Source organism: Schistocerca piceifrons, chromosome 1 (genome assembly GCF_021461385.2).
Source record: "Schistocerca piceifrons isolate TAMUIC-IGC-003096 chromosome 1, iqSchPice1.1, whole genome shotgun sequence".
Lineage (NCBI taxonomy): Eukaryota > Metazoa > Arthropoda > Insecta > Orthoptera > Acrididae > Schistocerca > Schistocerca piceifrons.
Genome location: NC_060138.1, coordinates 708,308,283 through 708,316,280, shown reverse-complemented (window position 1 = coordinate 708,316,280; position 7,998 = coordinate 708,308,283). Strand labels below are relative to the sequence as shown.

General features: G+C 45.1%; 1 non-coding gene across 1 annotated transcript; it reads right to left on the bottom strand.

Moving 5' to 3' along the window:
- Window positions 1-4,643: 4,643 nt before the first annotated feature.
- Window positions 4,644-4,718, bottom strand: Trnat-ugu. Its single transcript has one exon. It is a non-coding gene; the product is annotated as a tRNA-Thr (tRNA).
- Window positions 4,719-7,998: the final 3,280 nt, after the last annotated feature.

Here is a 7,998-nt window from a genome sequence, read left to right as displayed (position 1 = left end):
CTTCACCTGGAAATGTTTTCTATGCCTATGTAAATCTCCTTCTTATAGCCACCCTGCCTATTCCATAAAAAAACGTAACCATAACTCACAGATCAGTTTCCGACTGACCGACTGCTGCCCACAAGGCGAAACCAGGAGCGATGTATGATCGTGTGACATGTGATCAGTGTGTAGCCAATACCTCCGGCCGTTATTGCCAGCAGATGAATCCTGTCAACGCCGCTGCTTCTTTATTCAATCAGCTCGACATTTGGCCTCATGATGCTGAGTAGGCCGTAACTCAGACCTCCCTATCTCAGAAAAAATAGAGAAGGTACCAGGAATCAAACCCGGCTCCTGCACAGAAGGCAGCGCCTCTAAGAAGTCGGCTACGGAGGCGGCCTTAGCCCCTCGCGCTTTATTTTGCTTCCAAGGTAGCAAAATCCTTTCACTTCGTTTACTACGCGCTTCCCAAATTCGATGTTAAGCTTATCGCTAACCTCATTTATGGTACCTCACATTACTTTCTGTTGTTTGGTTTATACTTAATCTATAGAGTGTTGTGATTAGACCATTCCACTCAACAGACTCTGCTGTTATTCCACACTTTCACTGCGGATAGAACTGTCATCAGAGAGTCTTATCAATGAATTTTAATCCCATGTATGGAACTCTCTTTGATTTCCTTCATTGCTTCTTCGATTTACAGGTTAAACTGCGGAGCAGAAAGGTTGAGCTCTTGCCTAATATCCCTTTCTGATCCAATCATTTCTCTATTTTCCATATATTTCCCCTCTTGGTTCTTGTAAATATTGTATATCACCCCCCATTTCCCTATAGCTTATACCTATTACCCTGATAATTTCAAACATCTTGCACTTGTTTGCCTTGTCCCATTTTTTTGCTAAGTCGACACATCCTAGAAAAGTGGCTTGATTTTTCTTTCGTCTTGCCGCCATTATCAAGCGCAACATCAAAACTGCTTCACTGGTTCCTTTCCATTTTCAAAAGTCAAGCTGATCGTCATTTAACAGGGCCTCAGTTTTCTTTTGCATTTCTGTTTATATTATTCTTGTCAGCAAGTTCGATACATGAGCTCTTAATGTGATGGTACGATAGTTCTTGGGCTTGTCTGTATTTGGTACTTTAGGCGTTGTGTAGAAGATATTGTTTCTAAAGTCCAGTGGTATGCCCTCCCTGTCACAGATCCTACTCACTAACTTAGATAATTGTTTGGCTGTTATTCCTCCCCCCCCCCCCCCTCCCAGTGATTATAGAAATTCCGAATAAATGTCACCTATACCTTCTATCTCGTTCGACTACAGATCGTATAAAGCTTTGCCAAATCGACAACCAATTCTTCTTCTATCAAGTCAGCAGACAGTTTCTCTCCCTAGAAGAGGTCTTCTCTGTATTCTTCCCACTTATCCTTTCTCTCCTATGCGTTTAACGGTGGATTGCGCAGTGTAGTGTTGACACTTTGATTTCAATTTCATCGAAAGTTATTTCGATTTTCTGTATGTTCAGTCTGCTCTTACGACTACTATTTCCTTCTCGAGAACGTTTTTACTGTACTCACTTCGATTCTCATTAGAAAAGACTAAACAATAGCTAGCAAATACTACGCATGTTTTTTGGATCATTTTAATGAAAGGATACGTGAGAAGTGACATAAATTGCAAATAAATAAATATTCATCTTTCATAGTGGTATTGGAAGGAGGTTCGAGAATAAGAAAACTGAAGAGTTTAAAGCGCGGATTATTTTACATCTAACTTACTCTCCACATTGGTTACACTGTTATTTCGACATGTTTCCTCAATTAAGGCAGTTACTGACTGGGAAACGTTTTGAACCCAGTAAAGAGGTTATTGACATCGTAGCTGGGTTTAATTATTGTCTTCCAGAATCACACATCAGAGCTAGTATCTGTTTACTCAAAAAACGTTGCACAGAATGCATTGACCAAACACATGACTTTGAAGACATAAATGCGAGTTTTACCTAAAAGTAGATTTACTGCGACTGCGAGACATTTTCTGCTGGCCTACGTACTGTACTGACCAGGCAGGCACTGGGCCGGTCTCGTGACGGCTGCGAGAGCGCCCTCGTGTTTCCGTTGCTTTGGCTGCCCTGTGTGCTGACAGCTGCCTGACAGGGGCGGACACATATCCGTCATCAGTGGGCGCGTGGCTCTGTTGAAACACGCCTTCCCCGCAGAGCCAAACGTGGCGAGAGACTCCAGAAATAAGCACTCCCAATAATGAAGTTGCCCAAAAAACCTCAGGCAATTTAAAAAAAAATGGTTCAAATGGCTCTGAGCACTATGGGACTTAACATCTATGGTCATCAGTCCCCTAGAACTTAGAACTACTTAAACCTACTAAGGACAGCACACAACACCCAGTCATCACGAGGCAGAGAAAATCCCTGACCCCGCCGGGAATCGAACCCGGGAACCCGGGCGTCGGAAGCGAGAACGCTACCGCACAACCACGAGCTGCGGACAGGCAATTTTATTCGTACCTAAATCTAGAGCAAATATGAACAGTTTCAATCAAACGGCAGCAGATAAAATATATAATTTTGACATTACGTAGAGTTTTAGTTCTTTGGCAGTGAAACTGGCTTGTTTAGATGGGTTTTCACTGTCGAATTCTAATGCAGTTCTGTATTCGCTATAGTAACACATCTAGAGGAGGTGACACATCTATCGGATTGAAGTTCCTGAACGTGTGTCAAAGAAATTGCATAATTAGTTGCCAACCTCTGAATTTCGTAGCCTGATTTTTCTGGTCAGTGGAAAAGCATGTCACCTCATATTCTGAACAGACTTATCACTACAGAATGCCATATCTCAAACTGGAAATGGTTTGCTCTATGCGTCAATATACTTATAATTCTGTACACTTCCTGGGTGCTTAAAAGTATAAAACTGTAAACTACATCTTTAACTTGGAGATCTATTACTCGGTAACACGTATACCGGATGTCTTTCCAGTGGGTCTTTTGCTCTGTTGTTTCTGCAGATATTTGAGTTTTTACTTTTGCAAAGTGCAGCTGGTGTCAGCCCGAACAAATCCTGCTCATTACGTCTTTCATACGACGCCTAGCGTCGACGGAGAGCGTCGGTTTGTCTCCTACTACCTACAAAATGATTTTTAAAGTAGAATTTTAAGTGCCATTGACAGAGCCATCCCGAATTGGTCTAGCACAGTATTTGTTCTATCGATATATACACTGAAGCGTCAAGGAACTGGTATAGGCATCGTGTTCAAATACAGAGATATGTAAACAGGCAGAATACGGCGCTGCGGTCGGCAACGCCTGTATAAGACAACAAGTTGGTTGCGTTGTTTTGGGGAAGGAGACCAGACAGCGAGGTCATCGGTCTCATCGGATTCCTTTTAAAAGGAACCAACCCGGCATTTGTCTGGAGCGATTTAGAGAAATCACGGAAATCATAAATCAGGATGGCCGGACGCGGGATTGAACCGTGTCTGGCGCAGTTGTTAGATTTGTTATTGCTGCTACAATGGCAGAGTACGAGATTTAAGTGAGTCTGAACGTCGTGTTATAGTCGGCGCACAAGCGATGGGACACAGCATCTCCAAGGTAGCGATGAAGTGGAGATTTTACTGTACGACCATTTCACGAGTGTACAGTGAACATCAGGAATCCGGTAAAACATCAAATCTCCGACATCGCTGCGGCCGGAAAAAGATCCTGCAAGAACGGGACCAACGACGACTGAAGGGAATCGTTTAACGTGACAGAAGTGCAACCCTTCCTCAAATTTCTGCAGATTTCAACGCTGGGCCATCAACAAGTGTCAGCGTGTGAACCATTCAACGAAATATCATCGATCTGGGCTTTCGGAGCCGAAGGCCCACCGTGAGCCCTTGATGACTGCACGACACAAAGCTTTACCCCTCGTCTGGACCCGTCAACGCCGACATTGGACTGTTGATGACTGGAAACATATTGCCTGGTCGGACGAGTCTCGTTCCAAATTGTATCGAGCGGATGGAAGTGTACGGGTATGGAGACAGCCTCAGGAATCCATGGAATCTGCATGTCAGCAGGGGACTGTTCAACCTGGTGGAGACTCTTTAATGGTGTGGGGCGTGTGCAGTTGGGAGTGATATGGGACCACTGATACGTCTAGATACGACTCTGACAGGTGACACGTACGTAAGGTTCCTGTCTGATCACCTGCATCCATTCATGTCCATTGTGCATTTCGACGGACTTGGGCAATTCCAGCAGGACAGCGCCACACCTCACACGTCAAGAATTTGCTACAGAGTGGCTCCAAGAACAGTCTTTTGAGTTCAGACACTTCCGTTGGCCACCAAACTCCCCAGACATGAACATTATTGACCATATCTGGGGTGCCTTGCACCATGCTGTTCAGAAGAGATCTCCACCCCCTTGTAGTCTTACGGATTTATGGACAGCCCTGCAGGATTCATGATGTCAGTTCCCTCCAGCACTACTTCAGACATTATACCTATATGGATATGGGGTCTGTTCTTTCGGACATGTCGAAAGAACAGACACCATTGATGACTGCAGCCGACTAGAATGTAATTGGAATTGTATTAATACCTTCAGCTGCTAACGGGCGTTGATATATATCGACGGGGACAGGGGAAAATGTGTGCCCCGACCGGGAATCGAACCCGGGATCTCCTGCTTACATGGCAGACGCTCTATCCATCTGAGCCACCGAGGGCACAGAGGATAGCGTGACTGCAGGGACTATCTCGCGCACGCCTCCCGCGAGACCCACATTATCACCTTGTATGTCCACACACTACATTCGTAGTGTCCCACCCCAACACACTCATTACTCGTGGAAGACATTCTTACCAAGTCCCGTAAGATCTCGGGGAATATGTGTGCATCCGCACAAAAGAAGGTCATGGCCGGTGTTGCCAGAACTATATACTTATATGGATATGGTGCCTGTTCTTTTGGACACACACACTCATGCCTGAGGGAGGATTCAAACCTCCGGCGGGAGGAACCGCGCAATCCGTAACATGGCGCCGCAAACCACGCGGCGACTCCGCGCGGTGAAACACCTTTAACCGTATCTGTATTCATAGACAAAGTGCAACAGGCATTGATCTCCATCCCACAGACTGACGTGTGGTACCTGTACAAGGCGCTGCAAGCAAATATGCGCGCTTACAGTCAACATTTTGGCGGTTACACCAGTTATTAATGTACCAGCATTTCACATTAGCAGTGGCTTATCTCGCGCTTACATTAACCTGCCATCTTGGAAAGTTTATCCCGAACATATGTTGCCTGGACAAATGTATTCCCGAAATTTCAATATTGTTCATTATTAGTTTTTGGTGTTGCGATTTTTTCTGGCAGCGTATGTAGGAAGAGCAAAATAAGCTGGACTTAATTGTCTGAGCAACTCAGTACGCTCTGTTACGGTCTCTGTCCCTCGTGGAAGACGGTAGGCGCTGGCAGTAGTGCTGTGTTGCTGCAGCAGCAGTAGGACATGGAGCAGAGTAGCGGGCTAGGCGGCAGCGGTAACGGCGGCGGCGGCGGCGGCGGCGGCCGCGCCCACGGCACAAAGGCCCCTGCTGGCCGCTTCCGCCGCGCCGCGCCGGCGGGAATCACGGTCGCTGCGAGGGGAGCTGTAGCCAGCCGGCTGGAGCCGCTGCTTCCCGCTCCACCTCCTGAAGCCCTCACAACGCCGTCCGTGTATTTTGGTTGCAGTTTTTTGCATTACACATAACCTGCTCCTGTTCACTGACTCCACATTTATCATTCTGCGTGCCACCAATAATTAAATATTTATCGTCACATAGCACTCTTATTTTCACTGTTTTCGTACTTCTGTGTGCTGACGATGTAAGCACATAGTAATCCATAGGAGCACCTTGATAACGGCCTCAATTTGGCGAAGAACAGAATCCTCAAGTTTCTTCGCGCACAACATTTGCAGCTGATGCGACTCACTGATGATAAGATCCTGTAGAGCCATTACATTGCGAAGATGTCCGCTTTTACATTTCACCCACTTCACCCACTGTTCCAGATAGACCCAGACATTTTTTATCGGATTAAAATCGAGAGGTCCAGGAACGTATGCGTAGTCAACACTGCTTTTGTCATCTTGAAAGTTGGAAGCGTCCATAATATTCTCAGCATGAAGATCTAGAAGAAAGGACAGTAACTCCTCAGGCAGAATATTGAAATAAACATCTTGGTTCATGTTCACGGTAACTCAAAATCAGTAGACCCAATTTTTGATACGAAAGACATCCCAGAAACATCATAGATCCATCCCCGGACTGAACTACATCTTCAATACACTGCGGGTTAAACGTCTCATTGGGTCAGCGGTGCAGTTGACGCCTCACATCATCTGAAAAAAAAGACAGAATTGTTGTCCGTCGTTGCACACGATACGCTTTCAGTCGGTTATGCTCCAGAATCTGTGTTGTTTCGCAGTTTTCACAAACAAGGTGGCAGTGATGACATCTTTTGCGACAGTAGAAACATGGAGAAACTTCACGAGGGCCACCAATGAAGCAAATTCCAAGATGAAGGAGTCAATGGTTTGCCAGGCTATGATGAAAACCCATTACTGAACATTGGAAACCCTGATGATGGAGCTTTCGCTCAGAGATATGTACCGGAAATAAAAAAAAAGTACGAAAACGACTTAGAATTGACGGACTTTTATTCAAAAAATGTATTTATTATACTGGCTCTGTGAGACCATTACGGATTCGTTAAAGTATATACTCAACGTCTCGTCTTTGTATATGAATGACGGAGCGTTCACATGTCGAAATCCCGGTGGTTGTCGAAGACGTCATACAGCCCCCTAAGTTGTGTGAATTGACATTTAGTTGGGCTTCGTGATTCCTCGAAGCATTTAACAGGGAACATGGAACAGACTTCTGCAACAGAGGAAAATGTTCCCGAGATTCTATACTAGACATGGTCTTTCAAAGGGAGAACGCCATTGCATATTATATCTATCGATAGCACTTCAGCAAACTATAACATCGCTACCGGTGTGTTTGCGTCGGCTGTATACGAAAGATCACTAGTACGCCGTATCAGCTGCAAACTAGACACATTTTTACTTAAAATGTTATAATTTACAATATATCACGTCCTATAGTACATACGAAAAGTACCTGCAAAGCGCGCTAGTGATTCACATGTTTCCGTAGAACTGTCAAATGTCTTACGTCCACTGGCAGCAGCGTCCCTACGGGTGAGTGAGAGTATAAGCTGTAAAGTACCGGGCAGCCCTTAAGAGAGATGCCCTCCATTCTTTAGTCGCCATACTGTTTTGTAACTCTGTTCTTCGTTGCAAAAATGTTCAAATGTGTGGGGCTAAACTGCGGAAGTCATCGTTCCCTTGACTTACACACTACTTAAACTAACTTATGCTAAGAGCAACATACACACACCCATGCCCGAGGGAGGATTCGAACCCTCGGCGGGAGGGGTTCCTAGTTGCAAGATCCGCTTTCCCTGTCGAGGATTCTCCGTGACCAGAGTAGCCTCTGTGTCACAGACTCTCGTCCCATTGAAGATCGTGTGGTATGAACGAAGCGTAGTTCAAGTGCCGCGAAAATAAGTCGGCTAGATGTGCAGTAAATCAAGCGACCGAAGTACTCTACCCGTGAACATAAAAAAAAAAAAATCTGAAGACTCTTCTTTTCGTTAATCTACAGTGCCTTTGTTCGGTGTCTTGAAGCTCCTTAAAACATTGAACCACTTGACAGAAATTCTAGAGTCACTGCTCTCGGGGAAGGGCTTAGCATCGTAGAATACAGGCTCCTTGTTAGTCGATGGCAGCACAGATCGAGCAGGAACAGAGGTCAAGCAAAAGTGTACAACGGTTTTTGAAAAACAGTTACAGTTACCGGTAAACAAAATTTTTCCCTACTCCTTGAAATTCAGATTCGCTATTCCTCAAAGTAATACAGTATAAGGTGTAATGCTAGTCCCTATGTAAACTAAAAC